We start from the raw sequence: 16,379 nt of genomic DNA, 5'->3' as shown, positions 1-16,379 counted from the left end.
GGGTTCAGCCTCTTTTTCCACATTGCAGCATGGAGACTGCATGGAATGAATAGCAAATGCCATGTTATTCCTCCTGGTTTCACAAAGCAGAAAAAAGTAGCAGTTTGGAAGGGGAGGGGAGTCTTTGTCATGCAGATTGAAGTGCTTGCATTCATACAGGCAGAGAATTTGTTGGCACAGTCTGCATCTTTCTGCAGCTTTTCTTCTTCAACTAGAAGATTCACCAATTATTTCTATTCCCTTAGTATAGGTGTCTAGCATGAGCTTACATTTCATTCAGAGACTACATGAACTGCACAATGGTTCTAGATATAAATTATTTACTTGACAGCACAATTAGCAAAATATAGGTGATGTGAAAAGAGAGATCACCCTTTGCTCTCAGTGGTTATGACAATATTTTCCTCTTTCACAGCATACAGTCGTGATCCCAGGGTTGTAAATGTACAAAACCTTGTAAATGTACAAATGTAATGTCCTGACTTTTAGACTGTTTTTATTGGATAACAAAAATAGAAAATATTATTACATTTCATAGTGTCCTCAAGCTGTACACCTGCATGTAAAATACTAATGGCAATAAAGCAGGCTTGTACCTGTCCTGAGATAGTTAATGAAAGGAAATCCTTGCTGGAAGCTGGTGATGGGAATGGCCTTCTCCAACTACACAGAAGTAAATGTGGCCTGCATCTTGCCTCACAGGGATTTACCATTTTAAAATAGCTGTTTGGACATACCTGCTGCAAGATATCCTGACATTTATTGACTTTAGCTAAAGCTGAGAGCGCTCATCACTTCTGAAACCATCAAGTTCTGAGAAGCAAAATTTCAGATGCAGTCAAGAATCCTAAAAGAGTCATACCTCAAGGATGCTAATTACTACAGAAAATCTGGCAGACTATAAACCTGTAGTGGGGTCATAGTGACACAAGCAGGAGGACAACCCTGGAGGTCAGTCTTATTTTCCTGTTCCATACTCAGCCTGTGCACCAGCTCTGTTGCTCCGTCTCCCACTGCAACAGTGATTGCTTAGGCATTTACTCCATACAATGGTGTCCCTTGAGAGCTGTAACACATGCAAAAACAGGGGGATTGTTATTTCTTCTGTACAGCTTTTCAAGTTATTTTAAAAACAAGTCCTTGGTGTAATTCCAATGCATACAAAATCATACAAACTACTATAATAAAATGGGCCCTATGATTCAGCCCCTTTGTTTTGATTCTCACTGTAAGCTTTTCACCCCGATAGCCCAGATACTAGCTTTCTGGATGTTGCCTAATCTACATTTTCTTAGGATATTCATTAATTTCTATCTCATACTAAACACCGTGAGTTACCCCTCAGTTTAGTGGAAGAAGTACTGGGCAAAGAAGTCATGCTTTACTTTGCGAAGATGAAGAACCACTCTATACTGTCACATTTCTTTTTTACAGTGTAAAACTACAAAACTCTTTTTAGAGGAGGATACTTCTTCATTTATCTGGATCTTTACAGCTTGTGAGCAGTTCAGGGAAGGAATAAATGAGAAGGAACTACAGGAACTAAGAGCCATGATTTTCCCTACTGTGCATTTTTTCAGAGCACTGAATTGCTCACTGAAAAGGATTTGAACAAGATGTGCAGGTAGGTGCAGCTGAAAAACTGTGGCACCAGTTTAAGTGCCATATCCTGAAGTCAGGTGTTTACCCTCAAAGTAGAAGCACGTGGCTTCAGTAGTCTGCAACAGGAGAGCAACCAACCAGCCAGCCAAGGAGCCCAGTGCTAGAAAACCAGTCCGGATCAGTGTCAGCTGAAGTCAAAATAATACTCATGCCAAAGGCATTTGTAGGCAACATTTTATTTCAGTCAAATGTTTCTTCAATTACTCCAAAGCATGTCTTTCTATTTTTATCACTACTGATCAACCAAAACAAATCAGTTTGCGTGTTTAATTAAAGATCTTTCCATTGAATTGGTTTTCAGCAAGATTCCAATTTGCAGATCCCGGAACAGCTAAAACACCTGCTTTGTAGCAGATAATGGTTCCTTTTGCTTAATATGCACAGATGTCCTGGAATGCAACAGGATAAGGATTTGTGGGAACTTATCTTGTAGGTGTAAGTAACAGTTCTTTTACTGGCTGTTTGTGTCTTTTTTGAAAATAATGTAAAGAAAAGTAAGTCGAGAGAACATTATTTCTTATTAAGGGTGGGGAATCTAACCCAATCCTGTGAAATGCAGAGCTTTTCCCTCTGTATTGGGTGAACTTTGGACTAAGTGCCAGACTATTTGCTGCAAAATGCAGCATTTTGTGAAGGCATCCCTGATGCCATTGCTTGATTTGGTCCTGGAACTGCCTTACAGATCGATACTCTGACTATTCTGTCAACAACCTCTCTGTCGATAAGGATCATGATCCTGTTGCCATTTGCATTTCCAGGCTGTAGCTGGGAACGCTGAGTTGAGTCAAGAGACTCAACAGTGGATAACAGTGGAGAGAATGTTATCCACAGCATGATGGTGAGGAGGGCTGGGGCAGCATTGGAGCCCCACTGTTGCTCCAGGGCTGCCACCCTAAGAATGCAGCATCCTCTGCAGGCATTACACAGCAGGTCTGAGAACTAAATAAATGGACAATAATGCAGTTTCATGTAGTTTCAAGGCATATTCTTTCAGGCAAACTTTTAATAACCAAATTTGCTTACTTGCAGCTGGGTTGCTAACAGCCACAAACAGTCTTTAAAAACAATACGAATTCTGTGCTGCTGAAGGCAGCCCTAATGACTGAAGTTATTGCTCCTGCTTCAGGGAATGATCAGCAAAACCTTCCCTGCACACTGCTGGCAGCCTGCCTCATCTCTGGCCAGCAGGATCACTGCTTTTGAAGTATGAGTCTGGGTTACTTGGAAAGAGTATGGGACTCCGCAGAGTCTCATCTCACCCCAGGTTTATTGCACGGGCAGTGGACTGGAAAGATTGTTAACACTGACTGAATGTACTGTGATTGGTGTGGCTCATCTGCTGGCTCTGAGGCCTGTTTGCACCACGCTGGGATTTTCAGGTCCTTGCTATGCAATGTGCTACCCTTTCCGAAGTGAAGCTTGTTACCTAGAAAAGGAAATTTATTAAACTTCAAGAGGATTGTGGATTAGACAGAAGAAAGGCTTTCACTCTGAGATCATGAGCATTCTCCTAAGGCCCACTCAGTCCATAACAGGTTGTTTCCTATGCACTGTATACTTAAAAGCAAGAAATAGATCTACAGCTTTCTCCCTACTCTGAAGAACAGGCCCTAAAAAAGGCTTGCAACTAGTCATGAACTAGCACAGTAATGCCAGGCCCACAGGAGTGAGACCAGCTGGTCCTGGCTCTGCTCTGACACTGGGACTTGTGGTGAAATGTGTCCAAGAGCAAAAATGGATCACCTATAGGCTGCAAATCTGGGAGTTTCTTGACAGTAAATGATGAAGTAAATCCCCAGAGAGACACTTACATGTGGTCTGACCTTCAGACGGGACTCATAAAGCATTAATACATTCTCTGTGCAGCTTTTCTAAAGGGCTATGGTCTTCTCTACAGTGGCACAAAGCCCTTCCCTCTGCAGCTTCCCCCATTGGTTCCTGTGCTCCAGCTGGGGCTGCGGGCTTTGGTGACTCGCTTTTCTAGCATTTCGGTTATTTTATCTGCTCAGTGAGCAAGAGATGTCTGCCTCTCCCTCCTTATCAGAGACCATGAAATGCACACGAGTATGGAGAGCTGGACTTGGGGCGCCAGACAGCTGGTCTGTAAACAGGGAACCCTCCTATACCTCCCCTGGAAGAGACAGCCAAGGAAGGCAGGACACGTGCAAGTCTGCATGATGATGCTCAAGGGGCTGAATTCCCTCGGTGTCTGTGTTTCAGGATGACTAGCAGTGGTATCTAAAGAGATGCAAACTGTGATTATATCTTGTGCCTCAAACTGCAGAATAATGTCCATGTACAAAATGAAAAGCAAAGACAACCTTTCTTGAGACTATCTAGTTGTAATTATCTTTGGAAAAGCAGAAAGGGATGAAAAATCGTGTTGTTTTTTTCTTTAATGGATGTCCTCCACTGAAGGACATTATCACAGCAGTGGTTTGGCAGTAGAAGTGAATTGAAGCCTAAAGACTAGATGCTCAGGTGGTGTAAAATGACTTTAGCTTCATGGAAATCAATGGAGCTTCATTGCTTTACCATTTATGATCTAATTCATAAGCCCCGACACCTTGTCTGGTGCTTCTAACTGCTGCAATCACTTCTTCTCTTAAATAAAACCTTCAGAGTGTTATCAAAGAACTTTCACTAGGTTAAACAGACAGAAAATTAAATCCTTGTGAACTAACAGATTTAATACTCTAACTTACCTTAATTCACTCCTTGAGCAGTTGGCTCACGAAACTGGGAGAGAGGATTTAAAAAAAAAACCCAGCTGGGCCACATAATCAGACCCTTCTTACTTAAAAAAACCCAAAACAACAGAACCCCACCACTTTTGGTTTTAAAAGTCATTATGCGATACAAACTCTTCTCATTTGCTGATATCTCAGAGCCAGCCCTGAGATAAAGGCTTACCTAATGCATTGGATTTTTTCCCAGACCATGTCTGTCACATCCCATCAGTGCCTGAGGTGCTTCCAGTCCCCTTCCCTGCCTGGTTCAGCTGTAGTTGATGGCTGAGGGGAGCGGAGATAGAAGGTCTCAAAGCCTTGCAGTGTGTACCTTATGTGTCACTGGCCCCTTGCCCAATGGCCATGACATCTTCTCCCATGGTCTCATTATCACAGAATTTGGTGCACCTGTAGGTTATTCCTCTGTCTTGTGTTTGCTTGATGTCACCTGTTTTTTACTCAGTATCTCAGGTGAGGTTAGATTGGCTGTGACAGTCCTCAGCGCTGCCTTTCCCGTGGGTGGGAGACCCCATCACACAAAGCAGTCCGGTCTCATACTCTGTTACTGCTCTAAGCACTGTACTGCTGTCTGGTGCTATAAAGTTGTAGAAATGCAGTCACAACCTTCACAACTTCCAATGCAGTCACAACCTCCACGTAGCAGAGATCTTCATCCTCCGTTGGGGTAAATGAAGCGGCTGTGCTGAGGAGGGGGCACCATCTCTGCAGCAGGTAGACTCCAGCCTGTGCTGCATGGGAAGCCAGCACCTACCCTGCCTTGCACAGGGATTTTGGTTTCCCTTTCCCCCCTCCCTAGTCTGAGATGTGCAGGACTGTTCCCCCCCCCCCCCCGCATATGGATGACGTCATTGCAATCACCATGACATCACCTTCCAGAGGAGCCGCTGATGTGGAGGGGCAGGAGGAGCGAGGCTGGCTCGTGCCGTACCTGCCCAAGCAGGTTTACTGCCGGCAGCTCTTGGGAGCGCTGACACGGAGTGAAAACGTCAGCAGCCTCATCACAATTTGATACAGCAGTTTATAAACCTCACCACCCTGAAAACAAAGATCAGAAGGGAAATGGATCCGCCAGCAGGTGAGACAATAAGGCTGGAACAAGCTGAATTTGAACACTGTCAGACTTATTTCTGACTTAATTGATGACTGAGTAAATAAATAAATAAGAAAGATTTCATGTAATTGCTGGCCAATATTCAAAACGCTCTTGGCTCTGGGCCTGGGAAACCATCTGTCTTATACCTAGCAGGAGTTTGCACCTAAGTAATCTTTTTCTCTTTTTTTTTTGTTGTCTGCTTGTAGTATGAGTTATGCCTTACCCTGGATTTCCTCTCTCTGTGCCTCTTGTGAGGCTGAGCCAGTCGCATATGTTGGGTTTCAGCAGGCAGCAGGCTGCCTGCCCAGGTAGCAGATATAATGAAAATTCTCTCTTTTCCCATCCAAGAAAGCAGTTATCATCCCGTGGGCGTGCAGGAAAGGCTGCAGTGTTCTCCCAGGCCAAGAGCTGTCTCATCAGTGACAGACCCCTGGCCAAGGGCTGCAGGGACAGCGGTTCATCCTCTCCTGCCTGGACCCTGAGGATTGACTGTGCTTGCTGACATCTTTATGAATGTCTGCTTTCTACCTCAATATGCTACCCTTGTAGTCACACAAAAGGTGGCAAGCTATTACAGCTGAACTGTAAACTGCACCTATGTATATATTTGTGTACAACTAGAAACACCACAACCCTCACTTTTTTTTTCTTCCTCTGGAATTTAAGAGGTGAGGCTCAAAATTCATTGCATTGAGTTGATCAGTTTTAGCATGCTGGGTTTGTACATTATTCATCTTCCTTTGGTTTTAAGATAGAAGACCAAGAGCTGCTCTAAAAAGGAGATGTCTGTGGCACCAGGGTAGGCCTTACCACAATGAAGTATTCCTTGCTGGAAGACGAGGAATTACCTCCCTCTTTGTGGGTGCTCTGGGACAAGGAGAAAGCTGGAGCAACTGTGTGGGCTGAAAGTCACAAGTCAGTAATGATTGAAAAGGAAGGTGTGAGGGTTTTGTTCATGTTTAATATCATTAGTTGTGAAAACAAATGGTTAGCAAGAATTGAAGCCTGTGTATGCTCTGTTTGCAGGCACGTGGCAGTAGGAGACTGCTCAGGCATTCCCTGTGGTAGCCTGACGCAAAGTGACTCCAAAGTGAGCATTGTCCAGCTCAGTCCCACTACAGCATTTCTGATTCTTTTAGCTCAATTAAAAACATTGCATACAATCCTGCATAATCCTGTCCAGCCATAGTGAAGCTCAGACAGCTGGCTCATAAAACTGCATTCAGAGGTCAGAAAGACTCATCAGACTAAGTTAAGGGTATGAGAAGGATGAAGTAGAAGAAGAGAAGGAAACTAAGCAATGAAATTCTGAACACTGCAAGAATGCTTTCTACTTTCTACCAGGCCTTTAAGTACGGCAAGGATGCTGTCGTACCAGCAGGAGGAACCTCTAGAGAGCAACGAACCCGAGCCCTGCTCAGGCAGGGTCACCCAGAGCAGATCACATAGGATCCAGCTGGGCTCTGAGTAACTCGAAGGATGGATACTCCACAAGCTCTGTGGGCAATCTGTTCCAGTGTTCAACCACCCTTGCCCTAAAAAAAAAGTGATTTCCTTATGTTTAAGCAGAATTTTCTGTTTTTCTATTTGTGGCCATTGTCTCTGGTTCTGTCACTGGGCACCACTGGGAAGAGCCCAGCTCCATCCTCTTTACTCTTTTTCCATCCATCAGGATTTAAACACATTGGTAAGATTGGTAAGATCATAGAATCACAGAATCATAGAATCATAGAATAGTTAGGGTTGGAAAGGACCTTAAGATCATCTAGTTCCAGTCCCCCTGCCATGGGCAGGGTCACCTCACACTAAACCATCTCACCCAAGGCCTTGTCCAACCTGGTCTTGAACACTGTTGGGGATGGAGCATTCAAAGCCTCCCTGGGCAACCTATTCCAGTGGCTCACCACCCTAACAGGAAAGAATTTCCTCCTTATATCCAATCTAAACTTCCCCTGTTTAAGTTTTAACCCGTTACCCCTTGTCCTGTGAATACAGTCCCTAATAAAGAGTCCCTCCCCAGCATCCCTATAGGCCCCCTTCAGATACTGGAAGGCTGCTATGAGGTCTCCACGCAGCCTTCTCTTCTCCAGGCTGAACAGCCCCAACTTCCTCAGCCTGTCTTCATACGGGAGGTGCTCCAGTCCCCTGATCATCCTTGTGGCCCTCCTCTGGACTTGTTCCAACAGTTCCATGTCCTTTTTATGTTGAGGACACCAGAACTGCACACAATACTGCAGGTGAAGTCTCACAAGAGCAGAGTAGAGGGGCAGGATCACCTCCTTCGACCTGCTGGTCACACTCCTTTTGATGCAGCCCAGGATACGGTTGGCTTTCTGGGCTGCGAGCGCACACTGAAGCCAGCTCATGTTCATTCTCTCATCAACCAACACCCCCAAGTCCTTCTCCACAGGGCTGCTTGGTGTCATCACCAAACTTGCTGAGGGCACACTCAATCCCACTGTCCGTGTCAACAACGAAGATGTTGAACAAGACTGGTCCCAACACCGATCCCTGAGGGACACCACTCGTTACTGGTCCCCAGCCGGACATTGAGCCATTGACCACAACTCTTTGTGTGCGGCCATCCAGCCAGTTCTTTATCCACTGAGTGGTCCATCCATCAAATTGATGTCTCTCCACTTTAGAGACAAGGATGTCGTGTGGGACAGTGTCGAACGCTTTGCACAAGTCCAGGTAGATGACATCAACTGCTCTACCCATGTCCATCAGTTCTGAGCCTTCTCTTCTCCAGGCTGAACAGCCCACCTCTCTCAGCCTCTCCTCATGTGACACATGCTCCAGCCCTTCATCACCTTTGTGGCCCTCACTGGGCTTGCTCCAGTATGTTCACATCTTCCTTGCGCTGGGGAGACCCTCAGCTTCCAGGTTCTATTAACAGCAGCCTGTTTTTTGCCTCACAAATCCTCTACATGCTGTCAAATAATAGAATGACTGTTGCTCAGCACAGTAATTTTTGAAGGAAATTATTTCACAGGCAAGGCCATTTTAGGCTTAAATTTAACTTCTGCATACAAGTGGAAAGGTGTCTGGGTAATGGCAGCCCTGGGATACGCAGGTTCACATAGATACTTCATGTTGACTGCACATCTGTACACAAATAATCAAAGAACTAAAAATGTTTGCAAGGGAATGGAAGTCATTTGGAAGCCTGTATAATTTTGGAGCATAGAGCAGAGAACGTTTTTTCTCTGGCCACGTGCTTCATCACACGAGCCCATTTTAGGTATCCTCAAATAGACTTTGATCTTTTACAAATGTACTTGGTATTAAAATTATTTGGCCAGTGGTCAAGTAAATACATTTCCTCCTAGAATTTGCTCATGTTCCTCAAGATAATCCATTGTTCATGCTGCAGGAAAAGTCACCCAGCTCATACAATGTAATTTTTGCTTTCTGAGCATCTGACTGCCAATTCATTCATGCATTTCAGTTTGGCCAAGCAGCAATTTCCTACAAGCCATATGATCAATGTCTGTTTCCAGAAGTATGATGCTTTTCTTACATATGCAGTAGCAAAAAGTTAGTTTGTAGAAACACTAATCAAAAGTGAACAAAGTGTTTTGTGCATCATCTAAGCACCACAATGTGGAAATGAGATAAGATGTAAGCATTATATACTTGTCAAAGCTGTATGTGCTCTCATTTACTGTCAAACAAAGCATGAGTGACAGTGTGGCTCAGCTCTACCAGGACAGTCCCAGAGCTCTTGCATAGGGGAGCCACAGCACGGCTGTGCTGTCTGTTGAACACCACCACAGCTCTTTCATCAGGCTCAACAACCTGATAAAAGACAGTCTTTTCGATGGCCCCTTATAACAACACAGATAGAGTGACTTTATTATTTATTCCAGCCATTTTTTTTCCAGTACAGAAGGTAGACAATGTCTGTACCTAGCAAGACTATTTGGATTTAAAGACTAGCCTCAAGGCACTTGTGAACTTACATGTACAGAGGAGAAGGCTTATTCCTGAAAAATATCAGTTACAATACAGAAGAACAGCACTAAAATGTAGTCATCTCCAGAAGAAAAAGGATAGTGTTTCTCTGTGATCAGGTTAAGGGAGGAGGAAAGCACTCACCCCCACCTCATTCTATTATCTGCAATAAGCAATCCAGTATTTTTGTGGTCAAAAGTGTCCTGACAAGTCTCTTCTGTGAAAATCTGTAACTTTCCATTTCCATCTTTGTGATAGAAAGAAGAATTCAACTGACTTCAGTTTTCCTCTTCTTTAAAATCAAGATATGGTTGTACTATGTCAGTTAAAGACTTACTTAAGGAGTCATAGAATAAAATCATAGAATAGTTTGGGTTGGAAGGGACCTTCAAAGCTCATCTAGTCCAACCCCCTGCAATGAGCAGGGACATCTTCAACTAGATCAGGTTGCCCAGAACCACATCCAACCTGCCCTTGAACGTCTCCAGGGGTGGGGCATCCACCATCTCTCTGGGCAACCTGTGCCAGTGTTTCACCACCCTCATTATAAAAACCTTCTTCTTCACATCCAGCCTGAATCTCTCCTCTTCTAGTTTAGAACCATTATCCCTCCTCCTGTCACAACAGGCTCTGCTGAAAAGTCTGTCCCCATCTTTCTTACAGGCCTCTTTTAGGTACTGAAAGGCCACAATAAGGTCTGCCTGGAGTCTTCTCTTTTCCAGGCTGAACATGACCAACTGCCTCAGCCCTTCCCAACAGGAGAGCTGTTCCATCCCTCTGATCATTTTTGTGACCTCCTCTGGACACTCTCCACAAGGTCCATGTCTTTCCTGTACTGAGGACTTCAGAGCTGAACACAGTACTCCAGGTGGAGTCTCACCAGAGCAGAGGGGCAGAATCACCTCCCTTGACCTGCTGGACTTGATCTTTTGCAAATGTATTGGGTGTATTAAAAGCCTGGTACAAAGATACTGGAGTAAGATTTGTATATTCTTATGGCATCTAGTGCAGAGTGATGCAGGTGTGTCACTGGGAGCCCGAGGCGTCACACTATACGCATAGTGATAACTTAAAAAAGTACTGCTTATGTTGCTTTGCACAGTTTAAATAAACTATATTGAGAGAACAGCTCCTCAGTACAGCCACTTATTCTAGGGGTTGTAAGTAAATTACTGTAGTTAAAATGGCTGAACACTTAAAAACTTTGGCCAGGCTTCAGAGGTGTTGCAAATTTAAGTGAAGTTTGATAGATATTTTGATAAAGTCCAATGATAAGCAGTTGCTATTATGAAAAAAAAACAATTAGATTTGTGTGTATTTGACTTAGTACAGGATCTAAACAGAGCCTTCAGAGTATGTGTTGGGGACCAAATTCTTGGTTCCTTCCTTGGTTTTCACTCTGTCATGCTTCTACTGATCTGGATGAGGATCTTACCAACAGCCTTGTGCCATTTTGAATTTTCAAGCTCTCACTGGCACCACTTTACATAGCTCAAAGCAATTTGTTTCCATTAAAAAGGACATTAAAGTGATGTAGCTGAATTGTTCTGTGCCCTAAATCTATATAATTTGTTGCTCTCGAGCAATTCGGCTCAGCTTCCATTACCAGAGACTGACATCAACAAACCATTTCATCTTCCAGGCTTGTCACATCAAGTATTTTTTACAGCACCCTTACAACTTCATTTCAAAAACTGATTGTGACAAAGAAGGGGCTGCATTATATTCAGTGTCGATAGCAATGTGATTTGCTTCTCAGAAATTTCATTAACCAAAAATAAATTAGAAAGTGACATGTGTACAGCATAAGTAGTTCAAAGCCATTGAGAAATGAAGCCCTTTGACAAAGCAGTGCAGTTTCTTATGCATGCCACAGCAGAAGCACCCTTGACCACTGATGTTTCCCTAGCGGTGGCCACTGCTGGCCTTGTCCTCTCTCTGCTCTTATCAGCTGCCAGGAAAATCCTTGTTTTCAGACCCAGGCTCTCTAGAGTTGCTTGTATTCCTGTCTAGGTGGCTGCTTCTCCAGTGATTGGGCAAACTCTAGTTTTAAATAACAGGAGGTTAAAAACCAATGAAAGTAGCAACATTGAGCAAGAGGGATGAAGGCTTTGGTGGGAGAAGTGTGGGGAAGGGCCTCAGTGCCCAGCACAGTGCAAGGGCTGATGATGGTTTCTATGGGTTGTAGGCATTGGAAGGGGCTGAGTCGAAGATATTCAGCTTCTCTACCCTTTCCTTAACATAGCACATTACTTCTACTGCCTCTTTGACCACTAGGCAATTCATTTGCCTTTTTTTAACCACACCAAGTACCCACAGCTTATTGCAGTGGTTGCTCCAGGGTTACTTTTAAGATTCAGTTCTGAGGGCTGGTCTACCTTGTCTGGCCAGACCAACTTTGACTGCTTTCAAGTGCCTTGCTGTTGAAAAGCCTCAGTTAGTTATGTGATCCAGATATTTCTGTCCTCCCCAACATTTGCTGCATTTGAATTTTTACTAGCAGTGATTTTGTGTCTTACTGATAATGGATAAAAATTTTGGAGAGGTACCAAGCTCCTGCTGATCTTCCTAAGATCCTATAGATAACAAATCTGCTTGATGAAGAGAAAGCTTTTCGAACTGTTTATTAGTCACTTCTTAATCCACATCATACTTTATTAATATTGTATATTGATAATTACAAATCAGAATGCCAATATGGTGCTCAGAAAAAAACTTGCAAGAATCTATTATGTCTTTGCAGCTATAAATCACACACATAATCTCCTCAAGGAATTAATTATTCTCTTTGGCAGGCCTTATCCTCCATGATCATATTTCTACTCTTGTCCTTCATCAGCTTTTTCCACTTTTTTGTCTCATACCACAACTCACTGTCCTTCAGCTGTTGAGGAATGCTAACATGCTGCTTTTGAGTTTTCTACTAGAACAGCCCTCTCTTAGACTTCACAACCTGCTCAGGAAGATGAAGTTTATCCAACAGTTAGCACCATCAAAGCAGACATCCTGTCTTACTGTCATCTGTCCTGCCAGCTATGACCTTTTCTTCAAGGCACGTAGTTTTCTTTATTAATTTCCTACATTTTATAATACTGAATTTTGATGCCACAGAAAGCATAAAACAGGGCAGGGTAAATATCTAATTGATGTCTTCCTTACACTGTTTACTGACATTTAAAGGGCATTTCAGCTGTTCCCATGTAGTGACACAGCATTAGCAGTAGCACCCATGGAACAGCAGAGACTGCCTGGGGGCACTGCACAGCCCCACACCAGCACAGCACTGCTCACACTTGGTTTTACCATCAGTGGGATCCATCCCAGTCAATATTTCTCAGACTTGTACAGCCTTATTTTGGCTCATTCACCGAGGTATGACTCCTCTGATCTCAGCCCCCTCAGCTGAACAATCAAACTCAACATGCTTCTCTTCAGAGCCATTCTTATCTGATCACTTCCATTTAGTGTTAGTAACCTTAGTTAATAACTTAGCTTGTATTCACACACTGCAGACACTCCAGAATCATGCCTAACACTTGCTCACCCATTCTCAGATAAGGCAGCAGCAGTTTGGAATGAATGTCTCTCATTTCTTTATGAAGAGCCTATACTGCCAACTAACTTTAACTGTCATAAGGTGCTCATTATACCCATGGTGAGGATGAAGTGTTTGTACCTGAAGGAAGTAAAGGCTACCTGTCATTTTTCCAGACTCTGAGAGGTCTGAATAACTGCCTGTCCTCTGCAGAGATGTGCTGTGCACCTTACAGATGAAACGTGGCAAGTGAAACGGGCTGAGTCCCATCCCAAGAACTGTAGCTTGTAGCTCACTTTTGTACCAATCTGGGCATCACAACACAAAGGAAGCCCACAAAAAAGGTCTTCCACAGCAGCCCTCCACTGGGATTTTGCTTGTTATCCTCAAGTGCACAGAGGCTGGCGTGCGGCAATTTGGCTGAAAGAGAACGAATGTACAGGAAAAAACTGCAAAGTTCTTTACAAGTTCAAGTACCAAAAAAGGCCTTGTGTCTTTATTTGTTTGTTTTCCAACATATAACAAACAAATCTTATTTTGTTATTATTATCTTCACAATTAATGATCTGTACTGGGGGGTTTTGTATGTTTTTGTTCACTTAATCCTCCACTGCATTAAGCACACTACAGACACTACACGCTACCAGCTTTTCTATTAAGATCCTTGCCAGCCAGAAAGCATTAGGACCATCCCTGCACTGCTGAGTCTGCATGGTTAGTTGGTCAGTGGGCTGCCTCTGTCCATGCCCGGAAGGAAAGTGAAACATTGTGCAGGCTATAGACTGCTGCAGATCAAGAGATCAAGATAAGCAAGACTGTAACTTTTGCCTGTTGCCATAGAAATACTCTGTTTAAAGGAGTACCTGTTCTTTCTGTGACCTGGGTTAGTACACCCTGGTATTATTTAGTTCCCTGTGAGCTTGACTTATGTTTCTCCTACATTTCATTGCCATACCCTCACACTTCTGACAGGACTACAGAAGGATATTTAGAACTGTGAAAAGCGCAGAAAAAAGAAGGTGACTGATAATGCTTAGGGAAGAGCACAACAGTATGAAAGGTTTTAGGGGAACTTCCCCAGGAGGCTTTGCCAAGGAACTCCTGAATCAAAAATGTTCAAGGCCAGGCTCATTTCAATCAATTCATATCACCAGCAATACCTGTTCCCCATTTTTCCAGGTTGTTTATGAAGATGCTGTCACATGATCCATATGATTCATATGGTCTAAGCCCTGTGGGACTTTGCTAGTAATTGTCCATGTCCAAGAATACTGCTTGCCTATTCCTACCTTGGTTTTTTCTGTCCTTTAATGGTGATTTGCTCATGCAAGGCCCTTCCTTCTCAGGAAGTTCATGAGGAGAGTACCTTGCAGACTTACCCAGGGAGACTGAGGATTGTATAGTCAGCATAAGACAAAATGAACCTTGTCTGCTCTCCACGGGAGAACACAAACAGGTCAGCTACGTGGGATATTACACATGCCTTACACAGGCCATACTTCCTGTAGCAGATCATCATGGGATGAAACAGCAAAATGTACAAAGTCATAGAACTCAAAAGATTTGGTATTTAACTGTTTGAACACAAGGGGATAACCATGAGATACTTGTGCATGCTTGTTGGGGCTCTTTTGGCCCCATTCTTGAAAGCCTGACCTAATCTAAGGGTACCTGGCAGAAGAAGATTTGAATGTACATTAAACTCTTGCAGGCTGATTCCTGTGTAGGTATTTCGACAATGAAAGGTCAGAGGCCTGGGAAATCGCTGCGATGCTGATGTTCCCCGTGCTGGCAGTGCTGTATAGCACATTGTTTTTGCAATGAGAAGGGGGAAATTTCATCAGGAGGGGGTGAAGGTGGTGCTGGGTTATGGGTCTGCTGTGGGCAGCTTGGAGGTACTTCCAGAAGAGCAAAGGAAACAGGCAGTGCCGCCTGTGCCCATGCCCCTGCTGACATGTGCCAGCAATGATGTGAGGCACCATTAACTCACAGTTGCAGAAGCACTTACCACCATGGCTCCTGTATTTTTCTTAATGGCTTCCTGGGGCTCCATGCATCTACCCAGGACCACTCCCATCCCAGAGCCTGTGAACTGGCACAATCCCCCCTTGGGACCTTGTAGAGGCAGTAGAGAAAAGAGCAAGTTTTCACTGTGTTTCCCTTTGGAGTCAAAATTGGAGAGGCTAAGTCCTTTAATTTTCTCTTCATGTGCCTAATTTTCTTTACATAGGCTGACACACACTGTAGTGCTTTTATGCCCTCTTGAGAGTGCTGAGAAGCTGTCTCATACAAATAGCTCTTGTTAATAAACATAATAGTTCACCTTCAGTGAATACTGAATAGTTCAGAGGCCTTTGAATAGGTAATTCTATTATCTGGTGAGGATAATGAATCATACTTGTTTATGAAATCCTGTTTGCCTATACAATACGTTAAGTTCCAGCCAGTACCACATTCTAAGAAATTTGCTAATGAACACTAATACAGAAATAAAGCAACCATTCCTAAGAGGTCATTGTGACACTTTTCCTGTAATAAGAATATTAAAGGATATAATAATGCAATGGATAAAAAAATATTTCATTTGGTGATAATCTGTAGGACTTTTGTTCCTGTGGTGAGTATTGGGTTATTGACTGCACTAAGACTGTAATGTAAGAGATGAGCCTCTGCTCTGGCAGGCTGATCTTGCTGGAGTCAATGACTTCCTGCTCCAGAGCTGCTCTGTGAGTGCAGAACCAGAGCCCAAGCACAGTCAAAGCTCAAGGGGGTGCTACAGAAATCAGTATCACCATCACCTTTCTTCTGTAGGTCTGCTCAAATGCGTTTGAGAATATAAACTCCGAACCAGTGTGCCTCACAAGAAGTGCACTCTCTTAAGAAAGAGAAGGGTTTTACTTTTAATTGGAATTCATGGTGCAATGAGAACTTGAGGCTATGTGGTTGGGTGGGCTTTGTGATACCCAATCCCGCTTAGGGAAATGCTGTCTGAATCCATGAGGAATAGAGAACTCATTAAAAAATGAAAAAATGGAAAGCATAAATGCTTCCCAGACTGAACAGGATACAAGTGAGCTGTGCTGATCCCCACCCTGTTGTTTACTGGGTCTGGTATTTATAGATGCAAACACTGGAGGTACTCCCTGAGGTAAAGCTGGTTTCCTGAAGCCTGGAGAGACAATCTAGAGGAGCCCAGCTAGTGGGCAAGTTGGCTTTTAGAGACCACCAGACATCACTACAGGGTCATAGCTCCCTGCACCCATGATATTTCCCCTCAATTTTCCTTCCTTCTTCTCCCCAAGATACCAGGTCCCTCCTTATTCCTTATGTCTGCCAGCTGTAATGCCTTAAGACTTCTACAATGCAACACTTCCCGCATGCC

General features: G+C 43.7%; 1 long non-coding RNA gene across 1 annotated transcript; it reads right to left on the bottom strand.

The window, feature by feature from the left end:
• Positions 1-2,910: 2,910 nt before the first annotated feature.
• On the bottom strand, positions 2,911-4,681 carry LOC130611279 (uncharacterized). The gene is made up of 2 exons (XR_008975208.1): positions 4,576-4,681; positions 2,911-3,088 (listed from the first exon to the last, which is right to left on the bottom strand). It is a non-coding gene; the product is annotated as an uncharacterized LOC130611279 (long non-coding RNA).
• Positions 4,682-16,379: the final 11,698 nt, after the last annotated feature.

Source organism: Pezoporus wallicus, unplaced genomic scaffold (assembly GCF_028554395.1).
Source record: "Pezoporus wallicus isolate ANWC-B61680 ecotype Strahan unplaced genomic scaffold, APGP_CSIRO_Pwel_v1 contig_161, whole genome shotgun sequence".
In the NCBI taxonomy this organism is placed as follows: domain Eukaryota; kingdom Metazoa; phylum Chordata; class Aves; order Psittaciformes; family Psittacidae; genus Pezoporus; species Pezoporus wallicus.
This window is presented reverse-complemented; position numbering and strand designations above follow the sequence as displayed.